Source organism: Chanodichthys erythropterus, chromosome 4 (genome assembly GCF_024489055.1).
Source record: "Chanodichthys erythropterus isolate Z2021 chromosome 4, ASM2448905v1, whole genome shotgun sequence".
Taxonomy (NCBI): Eukaryota; Metazoa; Chordata; class Actinopteri; order Cypriniformes; family Xenocyprididae; genus Chanodichthys; species Chanodichthys erythropterus.
Window position 1 is genome coordinate 36,810,136 of NC_090224.1, and position 17,599 is coordinate 36,827,734.

Consider the following 17,599-nt stretch of genomic DNA (forward strand, 5'->3'; position numbering starts at 1 on the left):
GCCTTCTGAAGTGAAGCGATGCATTTGTGCAAAAATAATGAGGTAAAATATCTAGCTTCTGCCAGACCACCTTCTGTATTCAAGTTACGAAGAATGTGTAACGCCTCTTGCTGTTTATTTTCTATTTCCTATTCAACTTAGGGAAAAAGCTTAACTGACACAACGCCAGTTCGTTTTCTCCGTAACCTGAATACAGAAATGGACAATATTATATTGATGATTAACCTTGGAATAATATATTGATGTGATTATTCATATAACGAGGTTTGGACCATACAAATTACTGAAGTTTCCCGGGACAAATAACAAAACAGAAGGAGTGTTGGAAATGGGTGTAAAATACGGGAGACTCTGGGGAAAAAAAACAGGAGTTTTGACAGGCATGCTCTATATCGCTGGCCTTTGGGTGGTGTTCACACAAGGTGCTTCCTGTTTGACGATTGCTCCACCCTCATAAATGACTGGACATGTTATTTTGATCACATAACACACAGTTTCACTGGCATTCATGTATTTATGGTGGACCTACACTCTTAGAAAGGATGTGTTAAACTGACTCAAACTGTGTTAAATTCTTACACATCAATGGGTGAGTTTAGGGACAACGTTTGTTGTGTTGATAATGTTGTGTTAATGATTTTAACACAGTAAATGTGTCTGAAAGGTTAACACAAAGATGTGTAAAAGATGTGTATCATTGTGTTATCCTTGGCTACACACACTGGGTTAAAACAACCCAAGATGGGTTGAAAATGGACAAACCCAGCGATTGGGGTGTTTTAACTCAGCAGTTGGGTTAAATGTTTGCCCAACCTGCTGGGTAGTTTTATTTAAACCAACTATTATTTAAAAATTGCTATAGCTTAAAATGAACCCAAAATAGTTGGGAAATTAAAAACCAGATGCAATTAGAGACAACAATAACAGACAAAAGGTGAATGTTTATTAATAAGCTTTAATATTGTATTAATATAAATGTATTAATAAGCAATTTAATAAATGTTTATTGTTTAATAATTATTCATTGAACATTAATAAATGTTAATTTCCAACATACTTTGGGTTAATTTTAATTATGCAATACAGTCATTTTTAAACAATAGTTGGGTTAAATAAAACTACCCAGCAGGTTGGGCAAACATTTAACCCTACTGCTGGGTTAAAACAACCCAATTGCTGGGTTTGTCCATTTTCAACCCAACTTGGGTTGTTTTTAACCCAGCATTTTTTAGAGTGCACATTGTGTTAAATAAAAGGTATCTAAAATCCTAAAGAATACGTTAGCATTTGAAAAAAAAATGAAAGTAAAGTCATTGGTTGTTTTTCTTATTGTCAAAATTTATTACAATAAAATATCAATAATTAAATTCAATGCAGAATATAACAATACAATTTTAACAAAGGACAAAACAGTTCTTTTCAACCCCATTAGGCAACATGACACATAACCCGTCCCTACCTACTTATTTCCAAACATTGTTGGATTGATGTACATTGGCAGCCAAAAGTTTGTAAAATATTAAGCACTTTTGCTCACCAAAGCTTTAATTTGATACAGAAAATACAGAAAAAACAGTAATATTATAAAATATTATTACAATTTAAAATAACTTTTCTATTTGAATATAGTTAAAATGTAATTTATTCCTGTGATCAAGAGAGTGTCAAATTGTTTTTATTCCCCAACATACTATATTTTAGAATATATATTTGTAAGTAACAACCCTTTGTCAGCATATTCACACATTTCAGTTGAACTGTAAACTAAATTATGCCAGATTACATTTTAATACTTACATTGCTTTAATTCTCTCCTAATGATTCAGAGACATAAAGACTGCAATCAAGGATTTAGCCCATTTCAGCTTGTCTGCAGTGAAGGGAAGGGGTTACCGTTTAAGATAATTGCACTGTGAGGAACGAGGAGCATCGGAGCAAAATGAATCAGTGTCGAATCTGCTGTTCAGAGCGCTAAAGTCACGTGATTTCGCGGTTTGACATGCGATCCGAATCATGATTCGATACACTGATTCATAACGCTCCAAAGCTTCCTGGAGCAGTGTTTTGAAATTGGGCATCACTATATATGTCATTATTTAGTTTTTTTTGGCGCACCAAAAATATTCTCATGGCTTTATAATATTAATATTGAATCACTGTACTCACACAAACTGATTTAAATATGTTTTTAGTACATTAATGGATCTTGAGAGAGGAAATGTGGAGGCCTCACTGAGCCATCGGATTTCAACAAAAATATCTTAATTTGCGTTCTGAAGGTCTTACGGGTGTGGAACGACATGAGGGTGAGTAATAAATGACAGAATTTTCATTTTTGGGTGAATTAACCCTTTAAGCCTCTTTGGGGTTTCTCCACAATGTAACTTTGACAGATATGGGAAAGACAGTGAAGGTGGACTCATCAGAGAATAATACATGCAGATTTGCACTGTTAGCACCAATGAAACTCACATTTGCCGTTGGCATGAGGACCGAAGGTTTGGCTTTAGCAGCACAACCATGAATATTGACTCTGTGGAACAGGGGCGATTCTAGGATTTTGATTTTAGGGGGGCTCAGCCCCCAATAAGGGTATGATTAAAAAAATATTGTTTGACTGACTGTTGCTCATTTGCAGACCTACTCCCGCACTACAAGAAAAAATTTTGTATATCCATCTACAATGAAATATAAATTATTTTAGTTTTTTAGCTTTATAGCCTTTATAATCAACAATACGGTTGGATATTCATAAAGTCACCCCATGAAAATTGATGTCATTTTAAGTATTTTAACTAACCAGCTAATATTCATTAAGAATATAGACAAACCATGTATTAATGTAATTGTCTATTGGCAATATGATTAATGTTCTATATTTATTTCTATTTATTAAAAATAACAACATGAATTATCAATTTGCCACTTCTATAAATCAAGTACAAATCTAGTATAAATAGTATAAATCAAGAAAATCAAAAATCCCTTTACTCTACGCTTACTCTAATTTATGTATCATGACACTCCTCCTGATTCATTATTACTTAATACAAAACTATATTTAATAATACAAAACAAAATAACTCCTCATTCTCTCTCTGGGCCATCTAGTGCTTTCAGACAATGATGTGTGTCATTTCTGTGCATGGCTGCATAATGTAATGTCAAAATACATTATAATATGTCTGTAATTGTAAAAACTAAATTAAAATAAATCATGATCGTTTTCTGAATCTAAAGTATGTTTTCATGGGTGTTAATCACTTCATTTTTGTAGGAATAAAAAACAACTATCACACAAGGGCTGAAGGTGAACGCAGCGAAACGTATTGGTATTGGATGAGAAGCCGAGCCGTCCCATGTGCTCCCAATGCTCCAGTAACATTACATTATGTAAACTGCAATGCATTTATGACAAAGAACTGCACCGATGCAGATGTAATATAATTATGGCGTTCGGACGAGGTCAAAAATATGACGTTGCAACTTGCACTCGTCTCACTGAACGTCTCACTGACGTCTTAATTTTTTGCTATTAAATCCATTCATTTTAAGACGCAGACGAGGCGTAGACGTCACGCAGACGTCACGTAAATCACGTGTGGCAGTGAAGTGTCGAGTCAGACGTTCACGCGTGATTCACGTGTAGCAGTGAAGTTATTTATTTATTTTTTCGCTAACACGTATCAGAACACGGTCCTCACACGGCTCAGTGCAGTGTGTGAGCCAATGCAGTATGGCGTTCGGACGAGCTCATTAATATGACGTTGCAACATGCACTCGTCTCACTGAACGTCACGTCTGCGTCTGCCGAACGTGACGTCTGCGTCTGCCGAACGTGACGTCTGCGTCTGCCACATTACAGTTCGACTGCCTGGACGTGACGTCTACGTGACGTCTGCTTTGCTGCAAGGGTTTCCAGCACATTCCATACACTAATTAGAGCTTTATTATACCTATTCATTCTCTATTATTGTTTACACTTATCCTCAATTATGTTTAATTAGCAATTAAGTGCTTTTTACCTTTCTTATGTATAGCTTTTTATTCCAAAAAGTAAACATTTATACAAATGATATAAACAATTCTGTATGCAATTGCTTCTTCCACATATCCACGACTTCGGTAAAGTTGGTTTTATATTCGCACATTCGCACATCCGTATTCAATAGCCTTGTTAATCACACTATATTGGACATTCAGTGGACATTCACAAGTAAATATGCCATTAAAACAATACTTGCCTATTTTGATCGACTGTGAAAAAAATGTTGTAAGTTGACAATCGTTGGTTGTCAATATCATGTCGCTGCTTAAAATTTGCAAACATTAATTTATTGCACATTTATTGGAAAGTCTGAATTTATCAGAAGTCTGAATGTGCGAATATAAAACCAACTTTACCGAAGTATATCCACGGATGTTTTGAAGAAATCATAAAAAAGTTGTTCTAGCATGTATTCACCACTAGGAGTCTCTAGACCAACACCAAAAGAACGAATGTTTAAACACTGCTATATTATGGGCTAATTTTACTAAAATAAACAATATTTGCAATCTTTTATTTTGGAGTTGTAATATTTAGATTTATAGTTTCGCCAAAGTGATTGACAGGCGATCTGTTAGAATACTATAAAACATTTACACCTCAAAAGACAAAAGCGAGCACATTTTATTATTATTTTTTGTTTTTATTTATTTATTTTAATCAGTAGTGCACATTTATCTAGGGTAATTTTTTTTTTTAATTAGTATGGTAAAATGCATGACATGTTTTTTTTTTTTCTTTTTTCTCATCCATAAATATTATTTTATGCAAGTCGTGTTGATTTGTGAAGAAGGCTAAATTGATCAAACATATGCTCATTGCGCTTCCTGCGGCTGGCCGCTCATTGTTCCTTAAAAAAAAAAACTTGATTTTAACAAACATAGAATGTTCCCAAAATATTTCTAAATTAACTAAAGAAACGAAAAGAAATTGACCACCTTGCCATTAAAAACAAAACTGAAATATTGTAATGGCTGCACATCAGCTGTGTTTGGGAAAGAGAGAGAGAAAGACAGACTCAGCTAAAATATAGTCTGATTATGGTTATGGCTAAAAATCCCAGAAAATATCGAGATATCATTTTTGTCTCTATCGGACACCTTTATATAGCCTATTCAATTAATCTTTTCTTGTTTGGTACACAATCCACTGATCATAAAGCTTAAAAAAACTTATCTTTTCTCAACGATATCTGGTTGTCCTGCATCTTCAATAAACAAGTTAAAGTTAGTCCATAATGCAGCTGCTAGAATTCTTTCCAGTAGTTTTTACTTCTATTCATGACTTCTTTGTTAACTTATCTGTTTTCTTTTCTTCTTGTGGCTACTGAAACTATTTATTTATTTACATACTTGTATGAGCACCCAATCATTTATTTCTGTTGTCGGATAAAATGAATTAAACATGGGCCAACGACGCCATCTATTGGTGAGCGAGTGCCAGCGTCGTTGTTTAGCTCTATTTTCATTTCACGCAACGATAAGGATCGAGGACACGACAAATAAATAAATAAACAAACAAATAAAATTGGTGAATCATTTATATAAGGTTTTATTTATTTATATATTGAAGAGGCGGGGTCTGGTTTATAGTGTTATTATAATATTGTTACAATTTAAAATAATGGTTTTCTATTTTAATATACTTTATATTTATTTCTGAGATGCAAAGCTGAGTTCTCAGCATCATACTCCAGTCGTCTTTGACGCATGATCCTTCAATGTCAACGTCGGAAAAAATCGTGCTGCTTAATATTTTTCTGTGATATTTTTACAGGATTGATTGATGAATACTGGCAGATTATTATTCAAAATATAGAAATCTTATCAATTTAACATTATTGCTGAATAAAAGCTAACATTTTCTTTTTAAAAAAGAAAGGAAAACATGATAAAATAATATTAGAATCCTAATTTATATTTTAAATGTAAAATATAAGAAGAGAGGTGCTTGAAAAACTGAACATTAATCAGGCATAATGCATTTTTCCATGTATTTTATTATTATTTACAGCAACAGTCTCAGATCTAGCAGCTGATTGCGATCGATGGGCTGGCCATCAAGCATGTAGGCTATATTAAAAATGTAAAAAGATAAAAAAAACAATAACCCCCAAATGTAAAAAATTTCAAAACGGATTTCATTAAACTAAACGACATGAGTATACCTAAGAGCAACACAAACTTCGCTTTTAGGCTTTATACTTTTTATGTTATCTTTATACTTTTACAATTTAAAAAAGTAAAAAAAAAAAAAAAAAAAGTCTAAATTGTTATATATTAATATATGTATATTTAATATGCACGTAATTAATGTATATTGAGTTTGCCGGGGAAAAGTTGCACTAAAAACTGACAAAAAAAATTTAAAAAAAGTCAGACGCAGACGTCACGTTACAATTCAGACTGAGATGTCACGTCCATTGAGAGCAGTGAATGAAGTGCAGGTAAATACTGCATTATGGCGTTCGGACGAGGTCAAAAATATGACGTTGCAACTTGCACTCGTCTCACTGAACGTCTCACTGACGTCTTAATTTTTTGCTATTAAATCCATTCATTTTAAGACGCAGACGAGGCGTAGACGTCACGCAGACGTCACGTAAATCACGTGTGGCAGTGAAGTGTCGAGTCAGACGTTCACGCGTGATTCACGTGTAGCAGTGAAGTTATTTATTTATTTTTTCGCTAACACGTATCAGAACACGGTCCTCACACGGCTCAGTGCAGTGTGTGAGCCAATGCAGTATTTACCTGCACTTCATTCACTGCTCTCAATGGACGTGACATCTCCGTCTGAATTGTAACGTGACGTCTGCGTCTGACTTTTTTTTAATTTTTTTTGTCAGTTTTTAGTGCAACTTTTCCCCGGCAAACTCAATATACATTAATTACGTGCATATTAAATATACATATATTAATATATAACAATTTAGACTTTTTTTTTTTTTTTTTTTTACTTTTTTAAATTGTAAAAGTATAAAGATAACATAAAAAGTATAAAGCCTAAAAGCGAAGTTTGTGTTGCTCTTAGGTATACTCATGTCGTTTAGTTTAATGAAATCCGTTTTGAAATTTTTTACATTTGGGGGTTATTGTTTTTTTTATCTTTTTACATTTTTAATATAGCCTACATGCTTGATGGCCAACCCATCGATCGCAATCAGCTGCTAGATCTGAGACTGTTGCTGTAAATAATAATAAAATACATGGAAAAATGCATTATGCCTGATTAATGTTCAGTTTTTCAAGCACCTCTCTTCTTATATTTTACATTTAAAATATAAATTAGGATTCTAATATTATTTTATCATGTTTTCCTTTCTTTTTAAAAAGAAAATGTTAGCTTTTATTCAGCAATAATGTTAAATTGATAAGATTTCTATATTTTGAATAATAATCTGCCAGTATTCATCAATCAATCCTGTAAAAATATCACAGAAAAATATTAAGCAGCACGATTTTTTCCGACGTTGACATTGAAGGATCATGCGTCAAAGACGACTGGAGTATGATGCTGAGAACTCAGCTTTGCATCTCAGAAATAAATATAAAGTATATTAAAATAGAAAACCATTATTTTAAATTGTAACAATATTATAATAACACTATAAACCAGACCCCGCCTCTTCAATATATAAATAAATAAAACCTTATATAAATGATTCACCAATTTTATTTGTTTGTTTATTTATTTATTTGTCGTGTCCTCGATCCTTATCGTTGCGTGAAATGAAAATAGAGCTAAACAACGACGCTGGCACTCGCTCACCAATAGATGGCGTCGTTGGCCCATGTTTAATTCATTTTATCCGACAACAGAAATAAATGATTGGGTGCTCATACAAGTATGTAAATAAATAAATAGTTTCAGTAGCCACAAGAAGAAAAGAAAACAGATAAGTTAACAAAGAAGTCATGAATAGAAGTAAAAACTACTGGAAAGAATTCTAGCAGCTGCATTATGGACTAACTTTAACTTGTTTATTGAAGATGCAGGGCAACCAGATATCGTTGAGAAAAGATAAGTTTTTTTAAGCTTTATGATCAGTGGATTGTGTACCAAACAAGAAAAGATTAATTGAATAGGCTATATAAAGGTGTCCGATAGAGACAAAAATGATATCTCGATATTTTCTGGGATTTTTAGCCATAACCATAATCAGACTATATTTTAGCTGAGTCTGTCTTTCTCTCTCTCTTTCCCAAACACAGCTGATGTGCAGCCATTACAATATTTCAGTTTTGTTTTTAATGGCAAGGTGGTCAATTTCTTTTCGTTTCTTTAGTTAATTTAGAAATATTTTGGGAACATTCTATGTTTGTTAAAATCAAGTTTTTTTTTTTTAAGGAACAATGAGCGGCCAGCCGCAGGAAGCGCAATGAGCATATGTTTGATCAATTTAGCCTTCTTCACAAATCAACACGACTTGCATAAAATAATATTTATGGATGAGAAAAAAGAAAAAAGAAAAAAAAAAACATGTCATGCATTTTACCATACTAATTAAAAAAAAAATTACCCTAGATAAATGTGCACTACTGATTAAAATAAATAAATAAAAACAAAAAATAATAATAAAATGTGCTCGCTTTTGTCTTTTGAGGTGTAAATGTTTTATAGTATTCTAACAGATCGCCTGTCAATCACTTTGGCGAAACTATAAATCTAAATATTACAACTCCAAAATAAAAGATTGCAAATATTGTTTATTTTAGTAAAATTAGCCCATAATATAGCAGTGTTTAAACATTCGTTCTTTTGGTGTTGGTCTAGAGACTCCTAGTGGTGAATACATGCTAGAACAACTTTTTTATGATTTCTTCAAAACATCCGTGGATATACTTCGGTAAAGTTGGTTTTATATTCGCACATTCAGACTTCTGATAAATTCAGACTTTCCAATAAATGTGCAATAAATTAATGTTAGCAAATTTTAAGCAGCGACATGATATTGACAACCAACGATTGTCAACTTACAACATTTTTTTCACAGTCGATCAAAATAGGCAAGCATTGTTTTAATGGCATATTTACTTGTGAATGTCCACTGAATGTCCAATATAGTGTGATTAACAAGGCTATTGAATACGGATGTGCGAATGTGCGAATATAAAACCAACTTTACCGAAGTCGTGGATATGTGGAAGTAGCAATTGCATACAGAATTGTTTATATCATTTGTATAAATGTTTACTTTTTGGAATAAAAAGCTATACATAAAAAAGGTAAAAAGCACTTAATTGCTAATTAAACATAATTGAGGATAAGTGTAAACAATAATAGAGAATGAATAGGTATAATAAAGCTCTAATTAGTGTATGGAATGTGCTGGAAACCCTTGCAGCAAAGCAGACGTCACGTAGACGTCACGTCCAGGCAGTCGAACTGTAATGTGGCAGACGCAGACGTCACGTTCGGCAGACGCAGACGTCACGTTCGGCAGACGCAGACGTCACGTTCGGCAGACGCAGACGTGACGTTCAGTGAGACGAGTGCATGTTGCAACGTCATATTAATGAGCTCGTCCGAACGCCATATATAATAGCATTAGCAATCTATCAATAAATGCACGCACACACGACACACACCTTGTGCTTTCTGATGTTCGCTCTGCAGATTGGCGCCCCTGCAGATTGAAAAATGCGCTAAATCCAAGCAGAATCAGATAAGGGGAGGAGCCGAAACTTGACGCAGCTTGCAGCCGTTTCAAATGAGTTTTTTTAACCCTTATGTGTTGTTGGGGATGTTTTCATCCACTATGGGGTGATTTTGAGTATTAATTTGGCCACAACTTTCTCTGTGTTTCAGCAAATGGAATGATTTTTGGTGACAAATCTTATTTTTACACATATTTTGGGAAAATGCTTTGAAAATTTTCAAAAACTCAACAGTACACTGTGGGCAAATTGACTACCCTTTCGTTATGTTCGTGGATGAAAACATCCACTAAATTAAACTGCTGTAAAAATGTATCAGATAAATATTTTTTCAAAATTTTTTTGCACAAATCTGTTAATCAACCTCAGTCCTGATCAAAACTACTAAATGTTTAAAAAAAATCCAGGATTTTTACTCTTTAATTGCCAAATTCCTAAATGATGTCACTGACTTTGGGAAAAAAACACACAAAATGACTTATTTTCAATATAAAAAATAATTGTGGACTGGATTTTTTTTTACCTTTTATCACAGTCTTGGACATGTCAAAGATTAGTACTAACATTGGTTTTGATGCATTGTTAGTTTTTGTGCAGCATCAGATTTAATTTTTTTCTCCCTCATTTGTTGTTCGTGGCTGTTTTTGCCCCATTGACTTCCATTATAACCACATTTTTTGATTGCAAAGCCGTGACACCATATAATCATGCATTCTTGATTGTTTGTGGTTTTCCCTGTTGGCAAGAGGTAAAATTTGTAATTTTTACTGTTGATCACCACGTGGCACCATTAACCCTTTAGATAGGCCTGTGCAAAAAAAAGCTTAGTTTCTGGCTTTTATATGGAGTTATATGGAGTAAAACAGTATATTATAGTGTGTGTGTGTGTGTGTGTGTGTGTGTGTGTGTGTGTGTGTGTGTGTGTGTGTGTGTGTGTGTGTGAGAGAGAGTAAGACCTTTGCACACTTACTTTGATGTGTCTGAGAAAATCAAAACATGTACCTCAGCTCTCAGAACTACATGGAGTAAACAAAAACAAAGTAAGTGTATTTATGCACCTGCTGCCTTTTGATGGTGAGAAGTACAGACGGCCTATGCGTGAAATGCTTGTCTTTTTGTGATGGTAAAGCCAGTTTAAAACCTTAAAATCCTTCAGTGATACACTTTTCCATTTTTTTTCTGTAAAAAATCTACTCTGGATCAGATTTATGAACAATTTATTACGAGCCAAAATGCAACAACAACTTCAAATAAACTGAACAATGGTGCAAGAGTTGAGGATGGATGGAGAACTAAACAATTAAACTAACTATTTAGAGTGTGTGTGTGTGTTCAGTCTTTCCAGCAGGACTTGCAGCATGTCACTTGGTGCTCTTTGCAAATGTGTCCACCACAACAGATGCAAGTGCTGACTGTTCTTTTTTTTTTGTCCTGTGCACCACTTGCATGTTCAACTCTTCACTCCGGAAAAAAATTTTTACAGAAAAAAAATGGAAAAGTGTATCACTGAAGGATTTTAAGGCTTTAAACTGGCTTTACCATCACAAAAAGACAAGCATTTCACGCATAGGCCGTCTGTACTTCTCACCATCAAAAGGCAGCAGGTGCATAAATACACTTACTTTGTTTTTGTTTACTCCATGTAGTTCTGAGAGCTGAGGTACATGTTTTGATTTTCTCAGACACATCAAAGTAAGTGCGCAAAGGTCTTACTCTCTCTCAGACACACACACACACACACACACACACACACACTATAATATACTGTTTTACTCCATATAACTCCATATAAAAGCCAGAAACTAAGCTTTTTTTGCACAGGCCTATCTAAAGGGTTAATGGTGCCACGTGGTGATCAACAGTAAAAATTACAAATTTTACCTCTTGCCAACAGGGAAAACCACAAACAATCAAGAATGCATGATTATATGGTGTCACGGCTTTGCAATCAAAAAATGTGGTTATAATGGAAGTCAATGGGGCAAAAACAGCCACGAACAACAAATGAGGGAGAAAAAAATTAAATCTGATGCTGCACAAAAACTAACAATGCATCAAAACCAATGTTAGTACTAATCTTTGACATGTCCAAGACTGTGATAAAAGGTAAAAAAAAATCCAGTCCACAATTATTTTTTATATTGAAAATAAGTCATTTTGTGTGTTTTTTTCCCAAAGTCAGTGACATCATTTAGGAATTTGGCAATTAAAGAGTAAAAATCACGGATTTTTTTTTAAACATTTAGTAGTTTTGATCAGGACTGAGGTTGATTAACAGATTTGTGCAAAAAAATTTTGAAAAAATATTTATCTGATACATTTTTACAGCAGTTTAATTTAGTGGATGTTTTCATCCACGAACATAACGAAAGGGGACTGAAGCGATCAAAAATGTATTAATCAAATATATTTTTTAGGGGGGCTGGGCAGAAGTTTAGGGGGCTGAAGCCCCCCTAAAAAGGGCCTAGTGACGCCCCTGCTGTGGAACAGTTTAGATGGAAACAGGAGGTTGAAGTTTGAATTTAATTCTGCAGTGAGTTGGGTAGCTGTGGTTTTATGATTTTTGGATACAATCCAGATTAGTACCCGGACATTGCTATCAGACAGCTTCCTCTTGTGTGGTTCATCCTTCATGGTGGTTTGCCAACATTACCCTGAATAGCAGCTCTCAATCGGGTGTGTCTCATACGTTCTGAAAAGTGAAGCCACGGGCTCTTTGATCGCCCCCTGGAGGCTGGATGCAGTACAGGTCATAAACACTGCCCTCTCAATGCAGTCGAATGAGACTTCAGTGAAAACTTAAAAATAAATTCTGCTTCAAATAAAACTTTCTGAAAGATGGTTTTGGTCATTTAAGGTAGTTGTTATCACACTGATATATATTCAATTGTTCGTTTTTGTGATGATTTAGATTTTAGCTAGCAATTTGATTCTATAAAAACGGGGCGTGTCGTCATGATTCGAAGTTGATTGACAGGTTGTCTGGAGGACTGTCGGAGCTTCGAGGGGAGATTGAAGATGTATTAACTGTTAATTTTCGATTTCTTTGTTATTTAACACCAACAAAATGAGTTGTTCAGCAGTAAACTGTACTAACCGACCTACAGGATCTGACGGATCATTGAACTTTTTTTCTGTAACATCAAATGTGGGCGTTATAAGCTAATTAATAAATGTTATTAGTTAAGATAACACACCTAATGTTAACCATGTCGGGAAAAAGCAGGTGATCGTTATCTGGCAGTTACTTATTATTTTTATGGGTATAAAATAATAATTAGCAGGACAAAACTAATGATAGCTTACTCTAATTACAGCAATCGATCTCCTGTAACGTTAGTTGAACTTGATTTAAAATGGCAGGACCGTTTCTGACGATTTAGAGTAGTGGCATATTATATTGATTTTATCTACTGAATTTGCTGTTTCAAAAATATTATTGCTCTAGAAACAGAATAGCCTATTATTTTATAGGTAGACTTTTAAATTGTGTATAATTTTTATAGTCTATTTAAAATACATGAATGATGACGCAGTCGTCTGGGCGGAAGTTTGATGTCGCGACTCCGCCTCCGGCTCCACTGACGATTCCTTCTGCGCATGCCCAGGCTCCAAACTTTTTTTTTTTTTTTGACGTTTTGCGTAACGTGTCAGCGCCCATTCATCAGCCCATTTTGGCTTCAGTTCAATACAATGGAAGGAAGCGACGTCGCGTCGTCCATCTTTTTTTACAGTCTATGCTCTCAATACACCACAAAGACTTGCTGTCCTGGTCATGATCCAGTGATATGCGCACCAACAATTTGAGATAATTGCACCAAAAAGTCCTCTTTTGAACTCTCATATGTCTCACATTATAGTGTGTGGATTGCAATATTTCATACACAGCTCGGCTAATTCAACCTTCATGCTCGGCTCTTAAGGCCCGTTCACAAGAACAATAACTATAACGATAACTCTATTTGCGTCCACACCAACAATTATTATTTTTTTTTTAAAATCCGATGGCACATATTTAAATCAGTTCATGTGAGTTCAGTGGTTCAATATTAATATTATAAAGCAACGAGAATATTTTTGGTGTGCCAAAAAAAAAATAAAAAAATAACGACTTATATAGTGATGGCCGATATCAAAACACTGCTTTAGGAAGATTCGGAGCGTTATGAATCTTTTGTGTCGAATCATGATTCAGATTGCATGTCAAACTGCTAAAATCACGTGACTTGGGTGCTCCGAACAGCTGATTCGACACGCTGATTCATAACTCTCAGAATCTTCCTGAAGCAGTGTTTTGAAATCAGCCATCACTAAATAAGTTGTTATTTAGTTTTTTTGGTGCACCAAAAATATTCTGGTGGCTTTATAATATTAAAGGTCCCGTTTTTCGTGTTTTTTTGAAGCTTTGATTGTGTTTATAGTGTGCAATATAACATGTGTTCATGTTTCGCGTGTAAAAAAACACAGTATTTTTCACATAATTTACTTATCTGTATACCGCTGTTTCTACTGTCATAAAAACGGGCTGATGACTTCCTTGTTCTATGAAGTCCCTCCTTCAGAAATACGTAACGAGTTCTGATTGTGCCAGCGGTATTGTAAACATGTCTTTAATTTTACCGTATCAATTTGAGCCGGAATCAGAACCGGTGATTGGACTGCGGGATGAAAATAACAGTGTTTCGACGACATGGCGACAAACACACTCTACAAACGCAACTCTTGTGTATTCCTGTGGGCGGAGGTTAGTCAAAACACTGTTTTAGTGACGTCATTAAAGAAGGAAGTAGAGGGATGTAGTCCAAACTGGCCGTTCGATGTAAGCGACTTCTGTTAAATAAAATATCTCGCTTGGCATTGAACTTTGAGCTTTAAAATTTTACAGATTTTATTTATACTCTAACAACAACATTACACACTAACTAAAGTTTGAAACATGGGATCACGAAGAACGGGACCTTTAATATTGAACCACTGTACTCACATGAACTGATTTAAATATGCTTTTAGTACATTAATGGATCTTGAGAGAGGAAATGTCATTGCTCCCTACACTCTCAAAAAGGATGTGTTAATTAATAACACATTTTTTGTGTTATGGCTATTTTAACACATTTTGTGTAATTTTAAGTTGATCATGTGTAAAAAGAAAAAGAAAGAGAGAGAGAGAAACAACACAGTGTGTCCAACACAATATGTGTTAACTATCATCCAATCACATTGCTGCAACGTCACTCCACGCCTCAAGCAGCAAGTTCGCGCCTCTTTTTCCATCGATGGATGACTTGGATGCACACGTCAGGTATTTTGATTTATTTTTTACTAGAAATTGTCAAATATAAATTGTCAAATGTATTTTATTATTGTTATTTTTTTAGACGGTCAAAATGTGCATTTAGTTAGCGACCTCTACTGTGTATGGGTACTTTCCGTTGACGCGAGAGGCAGTTGAAAAAGGCAGCAACCGCGTCTGATAGTTAACGTTAGTGCTTCACAAATGATTTTTGTTTCTCCTCATACACTTTGGTAAGTTTGTCCCTCACTTTCTGGAGAGAACTAATTTTTATCGAGTTATGTTTTTCTTTGTTTGATTTGTTGCAAATGGCATGATGTCTGATAAAACGCTACAGCTCGTTAACGAATTTGAGAAAGTGGTACCACTTTCATTGCTATCTGTTGCCTCTCTTTCATTAAACAACAGAATGTGTTGATGTTTATTAAATGCTCATAAAAATAACATGATTTATCAAGGTAACGGTAAAAATTTGACTTCGACATTCGAGTAACGTCTCCCTCTCAAAAAGGACGTGTCAATTTGACTATTTTAACACAGTTTGTGTCATTTCGTGTACGTAATTGACACACGATTGTGTTATAATAACACATTGGTGTGTAGAAAATTAGCAGGAATAACACATTGTTGAGTTAAAAGTAACACAAAATGTGTTGTCCTCAACACAGGCTGTGTTGTTTTCAACATCCTTTTAAGAGAAGCGCCGATCACGGGGGTGCTCAGGATCTCGCGGTATTGGCACTGAGAGTGCATTGTAATAGGAGACAAACAGATTCGGAATTCGGAACCGCGTACTAGCACACTACTTTTAATATTTTTACCAATATATGGCAGAAATAGTAAAAGTAGTATGAAGTACCACATTTAGGAAGACTCTTCACTGAAAATGGCCGACTGGTTTTCGGAGATCAAAAGATTGCTTTAGGTTTATCTTGGAAGTTTATTATGCTAGCTTGATGTTTTCGTAAATAAATAGATATTGTTCATTCTGACACTGCTTGTTAACTACTCTTTTACATTATGAATGTGAATACTATGCTTAATCAGTATATGTAACATTATATATAACAGATTGGTGTTTTTGTTTGCCCTTTTGCAGCTTCAAATGGAGGACACTCCAAAAACACTAGTGGCTGTACTACTTGATGAAAAGGAGATATGCAAAAAATTGCAGCATCTCAAGAGTGCAGCAGAAATAATTGAGGCTTCCAAATGTCTCCTCCCCTGTGTTGCAGAGTACCACCGAATTTTAAAATTTAACGCTGATTTTAATGAATTTATTGACACCGACCTAACTGAGAAAGTGGAAGCCTTGGACAAGTTTCAAGTTTTGTTTAAGGCGATAAAGAGAAGTGGATCACATGCACTGGTATGTAATTTCCTTTTTCAGTAACATAACTCATATTAACATGTCAATAGTAAACACACTGTACTAGTTTGGGATTGTTTAACTTTGAATATATTATATGATCATCCACCATAGAAAGCTTCAGCATTTGCCTACAGTATTGCACATCAAACTTTTGTCACGTACATTGTAATCCTGATTTCATAAACACAATTAAAACAAAATAATAATAAAAAAATCACCATGCCATCTAGCCCATCTGTTTTTTGCAAGGAGCACTATTTGGACCAGAAACAGACAACTTTATAAATTAAACATATCCATTGATAAAAGATTACTTTAACCTTTTTGTGCATAACAAAGGAGTAGATGCAGTTTCATTTTATTTCATATCTTTATTATTCTACTTCTTGTTACATTTGTTGTCCTTTTAAGGTTGAAAAATTGGATGTAGATGCAGCCAGTCCAAGTCATCAACAGAATGTATGTTCATGGAGGACTTGTGTATACATAATTACAAGTAATATACTTGAACATATTTTAACTGCCTTATTTTTATTTTTTTTTGGAAGGTTGCACCAAAGAACACACATGAAGCTGGTCCAAGTAGTCAACAAAAGGTTTGTATATATAACTGAGTGCTGAAATAACAGCACTCTTTTCAATATTTGTATCACTGTTTGAATTTGTTTGCCCATTCCACAGAAACTAATAGTCTTTACACTTGTACAATACATCTGTACATTTTGCTAGTAGATGTTGACTGTCTTCATGAGTGAGTGAATCATTCATCATTCAACTGCTGATTCATTCTGGAGCAATATAAGTGAGTGACTTTGAGGAACTGAATCACTAAGTCATCTAATAAGAACTACTTTGTGCTTTTTATATTTCCAGCATCAACGTACTATAATTGATGTAGACACAATGCGAGCACTAATTGAAAGCAAAGGTCCGAGTATATATAAGGATTATGAAGCTTCAGGAATGCTTTCAGAGACATCAAGAAAGCTCCTCGTGAAGATAGGAGTCAGTGCGTTGGTGGAACAAAGTGGATTGTAAGTTTACAGTTGAGAAATTAACTAAAATAACTGTGAATGTGATAACATATAAAGATGTTGAATACTTTGAAAACACACTGATTACTTTTAAAAATTTGAAACTAATTGTGGAAAAAACGTGTAAAACAAACTGCTGATCAGCAGCAGAGAAAACTGACTGAATTTGGTTCCTGTATTTTATTTTAATGT